Consider the following 8,749-nt stretch of genomic DNA (forward strand, 5'->3'; position numbering starts at 1 on the left):
ATGGTATATATGAAGAGAAAAAGATATGATTTACCATTCATTATACATGAAGAGAAAAAGGATTTATATTACATTATTTTTTAATCACCACCATTCAGAAGAGGATATGATTATCAGTGTTGATGGCAATAAATTGGATATCGTTTTCGGCTCCTTCTAAATTTTATCAAACTAAGTGTCCTTCTAAAAAACTCTACATAGACTAAACTATCAAAATTTGAGTAGTTTTAATATCTAGATAACTAATTTGATGTTCATGTTCAATAATCAACTGAAAGACACGGGAGGAAGGATCATTACTCTTTATTTAGCTTTATAGTTAATTATAATTTAAAAGATAATTAGGACTCACAACCTCTCATACACCTAGTGATAAAAGTTAATCATATAGGCACAATATGTATATGGTGCTCATTCCTTGTAAATATTCAGGCAATTTTAACAATGATCAACCATAATAAAATTGTACTTTGCCTATCCACATACTAATTTCAAATATTTCAAAGTGGTCAAAACACAAACGTACATTTTAGCAATACTTGATATCATTTGTTTGTCGTTCTTCAAGGCTATAGGAAGATCCCAAGAGTTTCGTTGCCTACTTTTCGTGAACAATATTCATCATCCAATAAATGAAATCTATAGAAGAACATGATTAGGAGTCATCACAAAAATACTTTAGTAATTGACGTTGTAAAACATCTAATAAAAGAATTTTATAAAAACTTCAATTATTTATTTGAAGGAACCAAACAAAACATACATATGAGCGCAAAGGATTACAATTAAAAAAAAAAAAAAAAAAAAAAAAAAAAAAAAGGGACAGAAATATTGTGCTTACTGTGTATTATGTGAGAGAGAGAAAACTCTGATTAGATATGCGTGATTTATACATAGAGCTTACTTTTAAGAGTTCTTTATTCCACTTGTTGGAAGTTATCGCCTTCCGAGATGACAATATTTGAGCAAGATCATCTTTGGCCATAGCGACTTAAGAAATCGTGACAAATTATCTGTGCATCTAAAACCTACATACAACAAAGAAGAAAAGCAATATTATTAATTTTATCAAATCCAGTCGTGATAATTTCAGAAAATGAAATGCACAGTAGGAATAACAAATGGAATAAAAATCCATACCAATGTAATTTCGGAAAATGAAGTGCACAGTAAGTTATAACAATGGAATAAGAAGCCATATCGTAAAATTCTTCTGAATTTTGTAGTGTCCAAAAGGTACATATCAGCAAAATACACAAAACAAATTATAAAGAAGAAAAATGGGATGATAGGTAAGATTGTACAAATGTGAGAGAAAGAGGGTTGCTATTTAATAAAGGATAGCTTCAGATGTGAAGAGCCATCGTTTCATGGACTGGAATTCAAAAAATTACATATGTTAGACGTTACAATCTTCATTAGTGGAAGAAAGAATTAAACATATATTTAATAGGAGAATTTAAATAAGAAGAAAATGTCAAAGTTTATCACTTCCGATTCTTGGTTTGTGTGTAAGAAATGGTAAGAAAGAGAAGGCAGACAAATGATTTTAAGTGAAAGAAATTATTTTTGAGATTAAGAATATGTACACAATGTTACATAGAGAGAGAATAAATCACTCATTTACAAGTCATTTATTTTGGAGCACCCATTTACATAACACATAAATGACATTTTGAACTTTTTAATATAGCACATAATTGGAAAAAAATATAAAAAGGCCAAAAAAAAGGAGAAAAAAGATAAATATCATTGGAGCCATAGAGAAAAGTCACGTAAGGTATATCTTTAACTTTATATTATATATAGATTAGTACAAATGGAGCGATAAAAAGAGCGTCATCATAGAGCCACTTAGCTTGGAGAGGTCATTTTGGGCATCGCAGATCAAAGCCAATGATTAACTTAGGGACCGAGGATTGATGTGACTAGCATTTAATTTGTTAGGTTTGATTTTGTTGAAGGAAAAATCTATTTGGCAAAATCACTTGGGCAAAACTGTCAAAAATGGAGGTATATTAATCATTTCATAGGGAATCTTGGGGAATATTTACTTTTTATTATTTTATTGTCATGTGCTTTTACATCCTGCCTTCCGATAAAAATGAGGCTCTCTCATATAGGCTAATCATGGGTTACGTTTTCCATGCTCTCTTCCATTTTTTAATATATCTTTATTATTATTATTATTATTATTATTTTTACATTAGCTGCATTGTGTATACATAAGGTAGGCTAGGGTGTATTTTTTTTTTTTTTTGTTCACTTATTGTGTATGCATTGTTATACCTCGTTTAGACCGGGCTAAATAGGTATAACATATTGGAGATTCCTATTTTGCTTTATTTTAGGAGTCGCCACCTAATTGATTTTAAGGTGAATTAGGGCACCTAATCATTAACTAAGGTAAAACTAACTAAACCCGTTAATGGTCTGCTTAAGTTCAATTCTAGGTAAGGGTTCTAATTATCCTAAAGGGAAGGGGTTAGGCATCCTCTAGGATCCGTTAACTACGGTTTACCGGCCAAATTTAGGTTAATTAATTTAGACTAAATATAGCGTTTAAATTTTAAGAAAATAGCTTACAAATATCACTAAAGTTCAAAGAAAAATAATATTAGCTAAAATAAACTTAAAGAAAATAATAATTTATGAAAAGAACTTTAAAGGCTAATAAGACTTATAAAGGTTATTAAGATTTTAAAGAAAGAATGTAATGATGCTATAATATTTCATAAATATTGCTAAGGCTTTAAAAATGCTATTTAAAGTAAAGCATACCAAATATAATAATCTTGCATAAAAGGAAATTTCAAATGCCATTTAAAATAAAACTTATAAATATTGCTAAAGTCTTGAATAATAATGCCATTTAAACTAAAGTTTACAAAATACAATGGCTTGGATATAAATAGAAACCATTTTAGAAGAAAGCTTAGCGAGTTTTAAAAATTTGGAATAAAATTATATTATATGAATATAGTGATGTAGAAAATCTAGACTTATTAAATAAGATGCAAACGGGTAATGAGTTTTCTTCCTCTAACTTTACTTAGTCGTATTCGGCTAAAATACGTATAGTTTGATAAATCTTGAAGAAATTATTTATAAAAGCTCTTGAACTTATATTTGTGTATTAGTGGCGTTTTGAAATCTTAAGATATTAAGAATAGAGTATGATTCCATTAACTCAAAATGCATAGTTACGCTATTCACAAATTAATTGTCCTGATTAAATAAAATAAATATTAGATGCTATCACTAGCCTTGAAAAAAAAAATGAAGCTTATGGAATTAGTGTTAATATCTCTCTTAAATTTACTACCCATTATACTAAAGCTAAACCCACTAATTTACTAAAATTCATCTAAGTTAAGAAAAAATAAAACAAGATAAGATGTTAGTCATAAAAATACACAACAAATGAGGAGTAGAAAATATAAACGGGCTCAGCCCATTTTAAAAGGGCTGCTGCAATGGAGCCGCGGTTGGGGCCTTGGCCCAATATGTTGCTGCGGTTACGGGCTTTGGCCCGGATTTAGTTTCCATTTTTTTTTTTGCAGCGGACAGGGCTGACTCGAGGGAGGAGAGTTCACGTTGGGCTTTTGGCCCAACATCGAATGCGGAAGGAGACGAGTCCCTTGGACTCGTATGCGAGGTTCATGCAAAAAATGAAAAGAAAAAGATTAGTACATAATCAATAAATAAGGCTAAACATATATAATGTAAATTCAAACAGACCAGTGGCCTATGTATATACTATGTATATTTGAGTACATTTCATATATACATCCATAAGGAGGCTTAGAGGGTTAATATTGGAAAGCTTTTACCCCCATCTTCCCGATCTTGCACAAGTTCCAAGGGATTTCCAGGAATCCCAGGCATGGCTAACACCGGGGAAGGTTCAAGCTTGATCCATAATGACCAACTAATCTCCCTATAAATGTGCTAGTCAAAGCATACTCTCGATATACATATGTATATACATACTTCAACTGAGATATGCTCGCAACATATGCAGAATTCTAACAAAATGTATGCTGATACTATGGAATGTATATACAAGGCTTAACTAATGCATATTCACTCATTCATCCGGAAAGACTTCAAGATACTTCGAACATACAACAAATATCCCATTGCCTGTGTTCTAAGACACTGGTACAACACGAAGAAAAACACAAACTGAATAGCAATCCCCTTATATTTCTCGAATTATATCTTTAGCATGGTTTAACCCACTTCATAACAATAAAGCAAACATTATGTTGAACTTTTAAACATCAAGGGGGGATACATGTACGTACAGCATGGGCAGAAAGCAAACATCAACCTGGGTTCTTTTAGAGCCAATTGACTCAAGTTATTCACTGCTAAAGGATGTGGACATTTGGAAATTATAACAGGGTGTGCCAAAATTCAAGCTAGCAAATCAGACTTTGGTTATGCGGGTTAAACTAATGGGAAAGGGGATGGCGAAGCATGAAGATGAACCAGCCATACTATGGTAGTTGCCCTAATCTTATGGGCAGTTTTTGGACAGCATCATCTCACTTAGAGCACATAGCATATTCCAGAGATCATACAAGCAAAGAGAGAGGATTTTAACTAACAGACTAACAAATACCGAAGTCTTAGATTTTGAGCAAAACAGCTGGGAAAATATGTATTTAGCATGTTCATGTGACACTTTAAGGGTAACAACTATATGCAAGAATGTTGAATAGGTTCAGATTCACAGAAAGAAACATAAGGGCAAACATACCACCACTTAGGTAATCAACAAAGATGGTCCATAGGCAGTTTCAAACACTCAGATTAAGTTTGCAGATGGCATAGGGTCTCCGATGACGCTTAGTGGGACAGTAGTGATTAAAAATAGGTAAAACAGTGTATTTCGAGGCAGTTCCAGGCTAGTAGAGCAGGGAAAACCATTTCTTTCAAAGCTACAGATAGTTATAAAATGCCCAGGGTCATATTATCTTAAAAAATCAATTTTATGACTTAAGATTTCAACAAGAAGTTCAACACTAGTCCATGTTCCAGTCAAGGGAGGGTCAATAGTCCATTTTTATAGCTTTAACATCGTGGTAGAAGTATATATATGAATTTTAACATGGTACAGAAGAAACATGGATGTCCCTAACACATGCACATCCCCCCTTAGAAGATAGTAAGTCATGGAACCAAGCGAGATGAATTGACAGTGGTTTAATATCTCATTTTTTGTACAAGAAACGGATAAGATAGCAAACATCACTGGCAAAGCCTACCGCTTTCTTCAATCCCTTAATTTCTATATTATTAACCTTATAACGTATACAAGAAATCATGTAAGCAGTAGACAACTGTGCAAACCTCTTAGACAAGTTTTTAACTTAAACATAAGACACAAAGACATCACATCTTACTGCCAAAACAATCAATAATCTTCAGGCTATTCTCAAATTAACCAACTGCCAACCCAATACAACTAGTCATAATCGACCTAATAGACTATGACATATAAAATATACCCCACTAAACTAACCTACCATACTGAAACATGTTTAACCACCAAGCAAAATCGAGGCATAGACATTTCATCTAATCACACCAGCATATAACATGCTTCACAAACTCCAAATTGAACCAACATAGTAATATGCTGAATCATGTAGACAACAAACTGACGTTAACACATAACAATTAAGAAGATAAAAAAATGCAAAGGATGAGGAATAAACAGAAGGGAATTAACGCACCTTCTTCGAGTGCAGCGAAGTGAGGCGCGAGCTTCCGATATACCTCGAAACACTTCGAATCCGCCGAGTTAGTATTTCCTCGAGCCCAAACAGAACCAAGTGCGGAAACAAGGAATATGATTTAGATTTTTTTTTTTTTTGATATCGAACAATGACCCACTGCCAAAATAAACTAATCTTTCTAAGGAATTTTCAGGTGGCTTAAACTTGTGCTTTTTTTTTTAGAGAGGATCTTGCGGTTGAAAAGAAAAATCTGTTTCAATTTTTTTTGGGGAATTTCTCGGCTAGAAAGAGTTCTTAAATTTTAGGGGGATTTTCCGATCCGTAAAACTCATTTCAAAACGAACCCAGAGACGATTATTTATAGGGGAAAATCTAGGGTTTGCTAGGGTTTCATAAAATGGGCGGGATTGAACCCTTTTCAAAACACAAAATGCTAAAAATCCTTCTGTCATCGATCAGAAAACCAGAAGAACAGACAATATTCATAAAGATTTTTTGTACCCGAAGTCAAAGGAACACATAATAAAAAAAAGATTTGCATTCAAAACAAACAAAACCCATTAAGATTTCTCAGAAGCACGCGAGAAAGAAAGAAGAAGAAAACAAAACTCTCACCTCTTCAAACGGTTGAAAAATTTGACGAGGGGGTACAAGCATTAATTGCCTTCCCCGAAATGGCCATGCAAGGCCTGGGGAAGGTGAAAGGCATCTGTCGCCTTGCCCTAAATAGACGAGTCAGTTGGGGTTCACAACAGACAACCCTTACACGAAAAGGGAAGGTCAAACTGTTCATGGCCAAAGGGACGGGTGGCTTTTAGCGGGGAATGGGGAGGAAAGAAAGAGAAGGGACAGAGGCGAAGGGGATGGGGTGCGGCGGATCTGAAGAAAATGAGGAATAACCCTAGTGGTTTCCCTCTTGAAAGGGAATCGGGTCGGGTCGCCGTTTTTTTGGGTTGGGTTGGTTAATTAAACGTAGGCCGGGTATTAAATGAGTGTGGGCTGATGGCTGAATTAAATGTGGGCTGATTAACATGGGCTAATGATATTGGGCTGGTTATTAACGGGTAGGGTACTATTTTAGGTGACAATGGGCTTTCTAATTCTAAATATAGACCTATCGCGTGTTAAAATATTATCTGATATAAAGTATGTGTCAGATAAAAATAAAATTATATGACGTCGTAATTGCCGTGCGATATTTTGAAAGTCAACAGTAAATAAAATGTTGTTATTTAATTGTGCGGAAATAAATGCGATGCATGTGCATAAGATGGTAGAAATGCTGAAATGATAAAAATGCAGATTATCATAATACCGGTAATAATAAAATAATAATAATAATAATAATAATTGTGGTAACAAAAATAATAACAACTAGTGACTGCAACAAAATAATAAAACGCCGGCATTAATAGAAGCTAATAATTATAGTAAAAATATAAATAATTATTTCTTAAATTGCTTGAAAATACTAGAAATGTAAATAAGTATTTAGGTTTTACGGGAAATCGGTCAACATGCATACGGTGGGTCCAGGGTGTATTTCCTTTTGTCTTTCTTTTTCTTTTATTTACTTATTGTGTATGCATACGGTGGGCCTAGGGTGTATTCATTTCCTTTTTTCTTTTTTTCTTTTTGTTTTGGCATCTGAAAGTTTTTTTATTATTTTTCTTGTAAATAAAGTGTTATTTATTGGCTATATACATACGGTATTTAGCCTAGGGTTACTTTTTTCTTCTTGTTCTTTTTATTTTGGTATCTGAAAGTATTTTTATTTTTCCTGTAAATTTGTTATATATTGGCTATATACATACGGTATTTGGCATGGAGTGTACTTTTTCTTCTTTTTCTTGTTTTTATTTTGTTATGGTATATATATATATATATACGGTATTTGGTTCCCGTTGGACGTTATATATTGAAGAGTGGAATAATTTGAGTGAATGATTAATTTTACGTTGTTTAATTTTGTTTTATTTTTATTCATGTTGTTTAATTTTGTATTATGGGCCAAATACATATGTAACCCCCTAAACTTGTCACAATTTTTTATTTAAACACTTTAATTAAGGGAATGACCTATTAGACACTTGAATTATGCACAAAATGTGTCTATTGAACACAATATGGACAATCAGCCAACAAAACATGTGTGAACACCACACAGTGCTGATGTATCGTCATTCACCAATCAAAAAGACAAGCCACACTAAAATTAATTAAGAGACGAAAAAAAAAACATGAAAGTAAGTGTTTCTTCTTCCCGTTCACTTGCAAACTGCAGAATCTCCGAATGACTTGATTGCAGGCCGTTCTGTCCAGCGTGCCATAGAAATGGGTAGGAGCCTTTGTTGTGGTTTCACTCCATCAGTTAGTGAGAAAAAACAAATCGTGAGTTAAATTAATTGAACCACAATATTCGCCATTTAGACCAATAAAAGCAACAGGAAAAAGGACCGTGGGGGCGGTGGTGGATTGGAGTGGTGGAATTAGAAAGTTCATTCCTATTCCCATTACCGTAAGAACAAAACCCATTAGAGAATTGCAATTTGTTAACTATGACTATGCAATAGCAGTTGAGGCATATTTACTTGATTAGGCTATTTGACCATATTATTTCGATGAGACATTAGGGATGGAGGACATGAGCTAAATGGAGGTTTTTGTCTGTTCAAAAGTTACCTAGTTGACCGAAGACACCATTTTTTCCGGTGACCTCTTTATTGAAGGTTGCAAATGACCGACTTTTGGTCAAATGAGCAGAGTTTACACAAAATATCCATGTCAGCAAATTATTGACCTCATTTACGCGATTATAAAGGGATAAAAAGTCATATTTCATGCCATGTCAACACGGCGTGCTTAATAGATACAGTTTTTATAGATATGAGGTGTTCAATAGGTCATTCCCTTAGTTAAGGTATCTAAATGGAAAATTGTGACAAGTTTAAAGGGCTGCTACTATGTATTTGGTTTGTTAGCTATATTGCTTTTTTTCT

This window comes from Lycium ferocissimum, chromosome 7 (genome assembly GCF_029784015.1).
Source record: "Lycium ferocissimum isolate CSIRO_LF1 chromosome 7, AGI_CSIRO_Lferr_CH_V1, whole genome shotgun sequence".
In the NCBI taxonomy this organism is placed as follows: Eukaryota; Viridiplantae; Streptophyta; class Magnoliopsida; order Solanales; family Solanaceae; genus Lycium; species Lycium ferocissimum.